Below are 8,880 nucleotides of genomic sequence, written 5' to 3' on the forward strand. Positions count from 1 at the left end.
ATTGATTATTAAATGATAACTGGGTCAAATCTGGCTTTGTCAAAACAAGCAAACTACGTTTGTGGAGTGGATATTGAATTTGATCGGATTGCAGTCATTTATATTACCACCATCCCAATCATGCACTGGCACATTAAGGGAGCCAAGCTGATTCTGAGAGAGTTTTGCTGCTGTGGCTAAAAAATGTCAGTGATAAGAGGAACAGCATATCAAAAAAAACTTTTAAAATATAGTAACGAATGCACAACACACCAGGAAAACGGTTAGCAGAAACATTCATTCACCTTTATCGTTTTTTACCAGTAGACAACGGTTGAGCAATATGTAGACAAATAATTCCGCAGCAGTATTTTGCCCCATGTACCAACATGCAAAACTCTCCCAATGTTGCGCAACTTTACTGAAAAGATTGCTAGCACTGTGTTGTGTAAAGAACTCAGTATTTATCACTGTTGAGGGGTTTCCTGGAATCTCCAGTGTGCCATTATAACAAGATGTAGACTTTGCCTTGAATTCCCTGCAGTGTCTTTATCTCAAACTTGGTTTGGGCACACTATATACCTGTTCCACCTGAGCGGCAGACTGTATCACTTCTGCCCACGCTGTCTTGGAGAGGAGGAATGGCAGAGGCTGCTCCTGTATGTGCTTGCTTTTCAAAAGTATTCAAATTAATTTCATTTATTTATGTTGCGAACCACTTTCATGGGGCCCTCTTTACAAAATAATTCCACTGCCTGTCCTATTTTAACTTATTAAAAAAAAATTGGTTACTTGTTGAGAATAATATTCAGCTTGTGATTTCTCAAAAAATTTAGACTTCTGTATATTGTTATATTGGTATAAAGCCGTCAGGTTGCCTTGTAATGTTCTATATAAAAAATCACATTCATTTGACTGGATTCTAGCCAGTAGTATAATAATATGACAACAAGAGAGTGACAGATTATACCTGTTTCTGTGTGTTTTTGGATCGAGTCATTGTTGTTCAGGACATATTAGACTAACTAACTTTTCAAACTGTCAGAAAGCCCAGGACTTTTCTAAACAAGACAGCTTACCTGATGTCATCTAAGCCTCAGACAACACCACTTCCAAGGATCTGATTTATGGGGATTTCCACTATTAGACACATTAGACACATTACTGTAATCACAACATGGAGAAAACAAAGTTTACAATGTTAAATGCAGACATAGGCAGACATTCCTCAGAAGGAGACAGACTGTAAATCACTCAGACTGACTATAAATTGTAAATCCATTAACAAGTCAAACAGCTAAAAGGTGATTTTTTTCACCAAAGTAGCACCATACATGCCATGACAGACAGATTTCTGTTGGTTATCTTCGTGTTTGGTCGGCAGGACAAGATTAACCTGCTAGTAAGCCTTAGGGCAAAAATGAACTGTGGGCTCCAACTGCCCCCTGGTTCTCACCACTTCTTCCTGTGCTTTATAGTACAACAACAATGGCAGCTTCAGTTCCATACAGCCTCAGAAAGCAAGCCACTGTCCTGTGAATGCACTTCAGGGATGGATTATAAGGTTCTATGATAAGGGTTCCAAAGGGGGTTAATTGACTCCTTCTGAAAGTCCCCCCTTTTTTACTCTGTGCCCCAATAACAGTTGAGCAGCCACGTCAGAAACTCAGTCAACTTTCTCCTTTCCTGTACTTTAGATAATGCTATGTGTAGGCTATAAAGTATTGAAAAGACACCGCATTTGAAAATGCTAAAAAAGCCATGTATAAATAATAAATGAATGAGTAGTATTGATATATTTATAATAGCTTATTTTATACAATAAATTATATTCATTTCTGCTTTTAATAAACAATTTGATTCCATCTTTGCTGAGTTTTGTGGCAAAATGAAAAAAGCCTGTCCAAAAATTAGCAGTTTCAGATCAGTTATTTGAAGTAAAATTAAAAGGGCCAGGGCTTATTAATGAAGTGTAACTGCTAATCGTTTGATTTAGCTAATTAATATCCTGATAGAAAGTTAATATGACCATTGTAAAGCTAGCTTTTTTTTTTTTTTTTTTTTTTTTTTTTTTTGCTAGTAAGTCTTGATAGCTATGTGCTAAAGCAAGCTAGCTAGATAGCTACCTAACTGTGTAGAGCTGAAATGTGGTTGTCGTTTTGTCAACATTTGACAAGGCTAGCACATAGCATACCTAAATACAAAAAAGGAGGAAGTTAATTACGGAAGGGTCAGTGGAAAAACAAAAAATCAATGAAAATGTTAAAATGTTTTTCTTATGGCCCAAAATTGTTTGGAGTTTCAGTAACTCACAACACAAAATTCTAAACTAAGCAGAGTACTAGATTAATTACATGTAGTTTACAACTCTCCAACCTGGGTGGGATTGTATCTTTACAATATCAAATATTACATATCACCAGCTAAAAATAAAAAAGTGTTTCATTTCCTTTTTCTGCTTCTTTGGTTTGCATTTGTTGTAAGTGTTCTTATATCAAATACACTATCACAGAAATAAGGGCGTGTGGTAAGTGTGGTGGCTGGAGTGGATCTGTTCCAAGTAAAGGGGTTTGCAACATAACCTAGTTACTGTTCTTTCACATTTCACCACACCACCACAATGAAAGAAGTCTTGTGAAACCTTGTTAAAGTGGTCTTCGGTCTGATCCCAACTGTCCTACTGATAATGTTGTTAAATGTAAACGGGAAGTGTGTTACAAACCAAGGCACATGTTGAATTGAAAAACAGGTAAAGAAGGACCAAACGAAACCGGGGGAGGGAGCAGAGAGCCGGATGTGGCGAGTAACTTTTGAATGAACCCCTCCTTGCTGTGTCATGATTTACCTTGCACCAAAAGGAACACCTCACCCCAGTGACAAAACAGCTGCTTTTAGAGGAAAGAACTAGGGAGAGGAAAATACGAGTAAGGGGCCCGGACACAGTAAGCAAAAACGCAGGATGAGACAGCGATACGCACAAGAGTAAACAAAAAAAGAGAAAAAGATAGAGAGAGAAAAAAAGGTTGGTAAGTCAGACAGGGGCAGAGCAGGCCTCCAGGCGGTTGCAGTGACGTGACAGGGCATGGAATGACAAGGAGAGAGAAAGAGCGAAGAGAAGATGAGAGAGAGTGAGGAGAGAAAAGACAGAACAAGGAGGCTTTCCTCCTGTATTTTAGTTTTTACTTCCAGTTTTGTAACTGCCTGTACCAGTCACACGAGTGAGACCAGGCTAGACCCAGGAACAAGATCCCAGGTATAACACACTTTGAGTCCATTCAAAAGAAGAGAGACTGTGTGTGTGTGTGTGTGTGTGTGTGTGTGTGTTTGTGTATGTGTGTGTCAGGCAGTGTTTGAAAAATGACCAAAAAGTCTGCATCTGCTCAAAAAGATGGAAAAGTGGCAGCAAATGGACACAAAGTCTCCCCAAATGGGACTCTGTCGGACGGCAGCGGGAAGCTGCAGGACGGGGACGACAGGAAGGTGGGGCTGGGGAAGAAGGTGACCCTGCTCCGAGGGATCTCCATCATCATCGGCACCATCATCGGAGCGGGGATCTTCATCTCTCCGAAGGGCATCCTGAAGCACTCTGGCAGCGTTGGGATGTCTCTGATAGTGTGGATCGCCTGCGGGGTGCTGTCACTCTTCGGTGAGTTGCTTCACAGATGTTTCAGATGGAAGAGATGTGTCTCCTGCTGTGAGAGCTGCTGCATCGGATGGAGAAGGTGCTGGTAGAGGTGGAAGTCTCAAGATGTGTTTACTGTCTGTGCTCAGATGAAATAATTCCCGGGAACAAATGGAGGAAATAATAAACAGAAGTGTAGCAATGTGACGCACCAGATGTCTTCTTCCAGCAAAGGGAGTTTTCCAATTAAATGCCACAAGTCAATAAAAAGGCAACTACCCAGGAGGAACTGAAACAACTTTCTGACAACTAAAAACAGAGGTTAAGCTTGTTAAGTATGTTCCAATTATAAACACAAATACTGTATTATTAAAAACCTATAGGTTAAACTTGGCCTTTATGTACGGAAGAGGGTTAGGAATTCAGAAAACAACACTCAGATTTCTTTTGAACTTTTAATTAAGATTTAAATTTAATAAATTAAGAACTCTTTTTCACGTGGCCATAATTCTCTTCTGTATTTACGAGCAACCCATGTGTAGATCATACTGTTTCACTACAAAACTGAGGTTGATATTGTTTTTTTACCAACTAAAAACAATGCTCAAGCTTGATTTTGACTTCCAACCTCTGCTAAAAAAAATTCTTATTGTTAAAAAAAAGGTATAAAATACCCCAAAATATTTTTTTCAAAGCTTTTTATGTGTAACCTAAGCATAGAAATTCCTGCTTTTTTACTGAAAACAAAGATTAGGCTTGGTTTTTATTTTCAAAGAAAACTATTTCATTAATAAAAATTGAGGTTATGCTTGATTTTTATATACAACGTATGTACAAAAATAGTCTTTAATTTCTAAACACCTAGGATAAACTGTGCAGTGTATGCGCAAACAAAACTACGGTGCATCAAGTTTGTTTATTCTGTATGCTCAAAAATACCATAAAAGTTATAACTGAGAATAAAAACATTTCCTCTAAAAACTATAATTTTATTAAAAACCCGGGTCTTTAGGTGTGATGTGTGTGCAAACACCATTGTTTTATTTTGAAAGGGTAAGCCTATTTTCTGTGGGTTTTTTTTGTCCTTTTTTATTTCTAGAAGCAGAGGGGACTATGGCTTTTGTGTGGAACTCCTGAGCTATTTTTTATGTTCAACCTTTCAAAATTAAACAACAGGAATTTGCACTTACGTTGCACCAAAGTAAATCACACTGTGGACAAAACAAACTGTATTACTTTATATTATGTTCAAACAAATGACCTCAAACTGGCACACAGAACCTGGGGCAGATAGTACTCCAGTACTGGTTAGTTTCTGGGTATCTGTGCAAAATATAACTAAGCTACCATTTATAAAATGCTGTGTGGAAGGTGCTTGATGAGAACTTGGATGTAACATGGCCTCCCAACATCATGTTTTACCTCCCCGGGCCCCCAAACAGGTTAATCCAGTCATTGTGATCATGGAACTGAATCCAATCCTGATCCACTTGAGGCTGCAGGAAGGGTGCTCACTGTCTTGTCAAAGAAGGAGTGTAGATCACAATTTGCTGTCAAAAAAACAGTAATTGCACATCTTGTAGTAAATAGGAGTGGTGCACTCTGAATAATGATAAACTCTCTGCATTATAGATTAGGAAGCCACAGTTATCCCCCAACTTGTTGAGTGGCAGGTTGTTAAAGGTTGTAAAAAATTAACTTACCAAAATTAACTTACCAAAAAAGGTGGTACCAATGGGCACTACCACCAACCAGACTCCATTGACAAAACCAGTAATTCAACCTAGCAATTCAACACACTTCAAACTGGACAGACATAAAATAAAACTCGCCTAAAACCAGTCTTTCCACAGTCTTTTAAAAAATCACCAACTCTGGTTTTACCAAAATAAACCCTTAATTCACTTATCCCTACAGAGATAGACCTATTGTTTAACCAGAAAAAGCCCTAATATTGATATCGCTCACAACAAGACTCCATAGACAAAAACAGTAATTTTCCTCAGATATCATTGTAACATTGTAACTTCATTCAAAGTGGACAAACAAAATAGAACTCACCCAAATCATCTTTATGTTTTGTACTGTTCCAACAATCACCAACTCTGCTTGTTTGGAAATAAATCTACCAAATTTTCTGCCAAAATATCCAATCTTATAAAACATAATAAAATATCTGCTTGCAGTGACAACAGCATTATTAAAATGTTCAGTCGTATACTGAGGCACTGGCATCCCATTTATCAGCATTTAAAAGACACCAGGATTTTTCCCTAACCTGAACCATATTGCTTTTGTTGCCTAAACCTCACTGCAGACGACATAAACCCCGGTCTCTGGAGTCTTTGTACATGTACCCTGTGACTCTAGTGTGGTACATCTCATTCATTAAAACCACTGGTCACTGAACATAATACATTCAGTGATTATGTTTGTCACCAATATGTAATTGGAAAAAATCTCAGTAATATGTAGTTGTAATTTCTAGCAGTCAGGGTTGGAATACAGGTGCTCCAGGAGGCAGTGCTGAAGTGTTGTTGTTCACATCTGTGTATTGTAGCATATATTGTTGCGGTATCCTTAAATCCCTCACTTTCTGCTCTGTAATGAAAGACCCAAGCACATTATCCTTGAATACCCTTCTCTAACCCCTTTTCCTGCTCCCCTTAATTCACATTCCCTAAACTTGTAATTAAAATCCGTCCACCTAAATCTTTCTTCCTTAAGTTATGGGTTGAGACCCTAAGAGGCTCCCACAGTAATATATTTGGGTGGTCATGGGGCCCAGGGAGAGACTGTACATTTCTATAGACAGCTGAGACAGTTTAACAGCTCTGGGACAGTTCTGTTCCAACCAGAGCTAATCTGTCACCTCTGTCCCTGCAGGAGCCCTGTCCTACGCTGAGCTGGGGACTTCTATTAAGAAGTCTGGTGGACACTACACATATATAATGGAAACCTTCGGACCTCAGATGGCTTTCATACGGCTGTGGGTTGATCTCATCGCTATAAGGTAATGTTTACTTCTGGTACTCAAGTTTACTGAGCCTATAACTTTAGGCTTAAAGCTACATTAAACAATATGTTTATGTTAACAAAGGATCAAATCACTGTCATTGGGAAGTGATGACTCCACAAAGAATTATCACCCAGCTCTGCAGTTCCCCTTAGCTCTATGAAACGTATTGGCTTCTTTCAGCTCTTTGTTTTGACTTTACAGCCCACAACTTTACTGTTGGTTTACTCTCTCTGCTCTCATCAACTTGGTTCCTAGCAGCAGCAGGCGTTTGTGTTTAATGACAAAGCTCTAAGAACCCACTGTACACTACTTGCTCAGCAGCAAACAGCAGACTGACACAGTTAGAGACTAGCTGATGAACGTAGTGGAGCATTTAGCCAAAACACAGACCGAAAGAGTGTTAAAAGAAAATGAATATTGAACTTACATTTTAAAGGTGTGAAAATTTCTCATTTCTGAGACGCATTGCAATGCGGATGTGGAGGATTCTGCATCGATGCACTGACAGAACATAATTGGGTGTTTGCAGTATACACAAAAGTATAGTCTACTATTGTTGATTGTTGATCAAGCTCAGCTGGACCAAAAATTTCACATCATTATGTCACATGAATTATGAGCAAATGTTAGGCTAATTGGGCGCTCGGTTAGAGCTGGCGACACATATACGGAGTTTCTGCAACAGCCCGGGTTCGAATCCGACCTGTGGCCCTTGCTGCGTGTCATCCCCTCTCTCTCCAGCCACCTTTCCTGTCTCTCTACAGCTGTCTATCAATAAAGCCAACAAAAGGCCAAAAAAATAACGTAAAAAAAAATAAAATAAAAATGTTAGGCTAATTTATATGTTGATAGATATGGCATTGGGAGGCAGAGATGAGCAGCGAGTGATATAATATACACCATGTATTTTGAAAGTGGACATCAACATGCATTGAGTTGCAGTGAATATCGTTCAATGCATTTGAAGCGTTGAATTGGTGAGTCATGATCAAATCAAATCGGGGGGGCCACTGAAAATTCACACCTCTGTTACATTTGTTAGATGGCCAGCAGCACAAACTCCGAGCAGCCATTCGCTAATCACTTTAAAATAATCAATAAAAAATAATCAATAAAAATGGTCAACCCTACTTTTCCATTGTTCCAACTTCCAAATAATTTGATAAAAGTTAAAATATTCTATTCCTCGTTTTGCTGGGGACCCCTTACAACCCATTCATGAACCCCAGTTTGAAACCCATCTATTAACCCACTGTCCGACTGAGGGCAAGTAGCTACTATGTCACCACACTTCCAACATCTGCAAATTAATTTCATTGTGCCACATTCAACTCTAACGGCACACAAGCTCTGGTTGTAGGAATCCAAGCTGACTACAGCTCCCGTCCTCCACGACAGAGCAAGCTACAAACTTTTCAGAGCCACCTTTACAGCCTACAGGAGGAGACAGCTTCATACAATACGTTAAGTGAATTGCTTTGTCATAAAAAGGACAATCAGTTCAATCCAAGCAATTTACACAAAATGCAATTATTTATAGAAGGTGATTTGTGTCCCTGACATATTATCTGTGTTTCAGAAGGGTTGTCAGACTGTGCTGGGTGACAGCGCCCACCACAGCAGGCAAATAAAGGTCCTGTCTGGCTGTGACCTTGTGATGTGGAATACTGAGTTTAGTTTAGACCAGTGAGGTGAGAAAATGCCCCATGCGCAGCTGTGTGTGTACACAGCCAAGGCGCAGCAGTATAAACAATCTAGTTGCTATCCTGAGCTGCCCAATTTTATGCTGGCCTCAGGCTAGCAGGACTGAATGGAAACCATGGGAAATGAACAGAGACAGAGGCAGAGAATGAAAACAAGAACCGGGGAGACAAAGAGAGATTTCCCCGGCTGCGGCAGCTCAGTGGCTGCTGTGGGAAATGAAGAGGGAAATACTGATGAGCCATAAGATGAGCCTGTGAGACCGGCCAGCCTTATTTGATTCTTACTGAAGCCAAGCCTATAGACAGCAGCACACTGTCCACCACATACTGGCTGGATTATAGGAACAGTCCAGGGTGCTGCCAATCAGATATTACACACACACACACAGTCTCATCTGCTGAACTCAACAGAACTTACATGAAGATATATGAGATCTGAAATGGCCAGTCACAGTGGGGTCAGGTTTAAGGGTGGTTGGTGAGTGGCCAGGATGAAAACTGAGTTATTTTGATGAAAAGGTTGACAGAAAGTTCGGTCTTCTTCTTCTTCTTCTTCT

At 39.6% G+C, this 8,880-nt stretch overlaps 1 pseudogene; it reads left to right on the plus strand.

Moving 5' to 3' along the window:
• Positions 1–3,244: 3,244 nt before the first annotated feature.
• LOC118333924 overlaps positions 3,245–8,880 on the plus strand; it is a 19,171-nt pseudogene continuing 13,535 nt past the window's right edge.

The sequence above is a fragment of the Morone saxatilis genome, unplaced genomic scaffold (assembly GCF_004916995.1).
Source record: "Morone saxatilis isolate NCDOM2014 unplaced genomic scaffold, NCSU_SB_2.0 Contig22, whole genome shotgun sequence".
Taxonomy (NCBI): Eukaryota; Metazoa; Chordata; class Actinopteri; family Moronidae; genus Morone; species Morone saxatilis.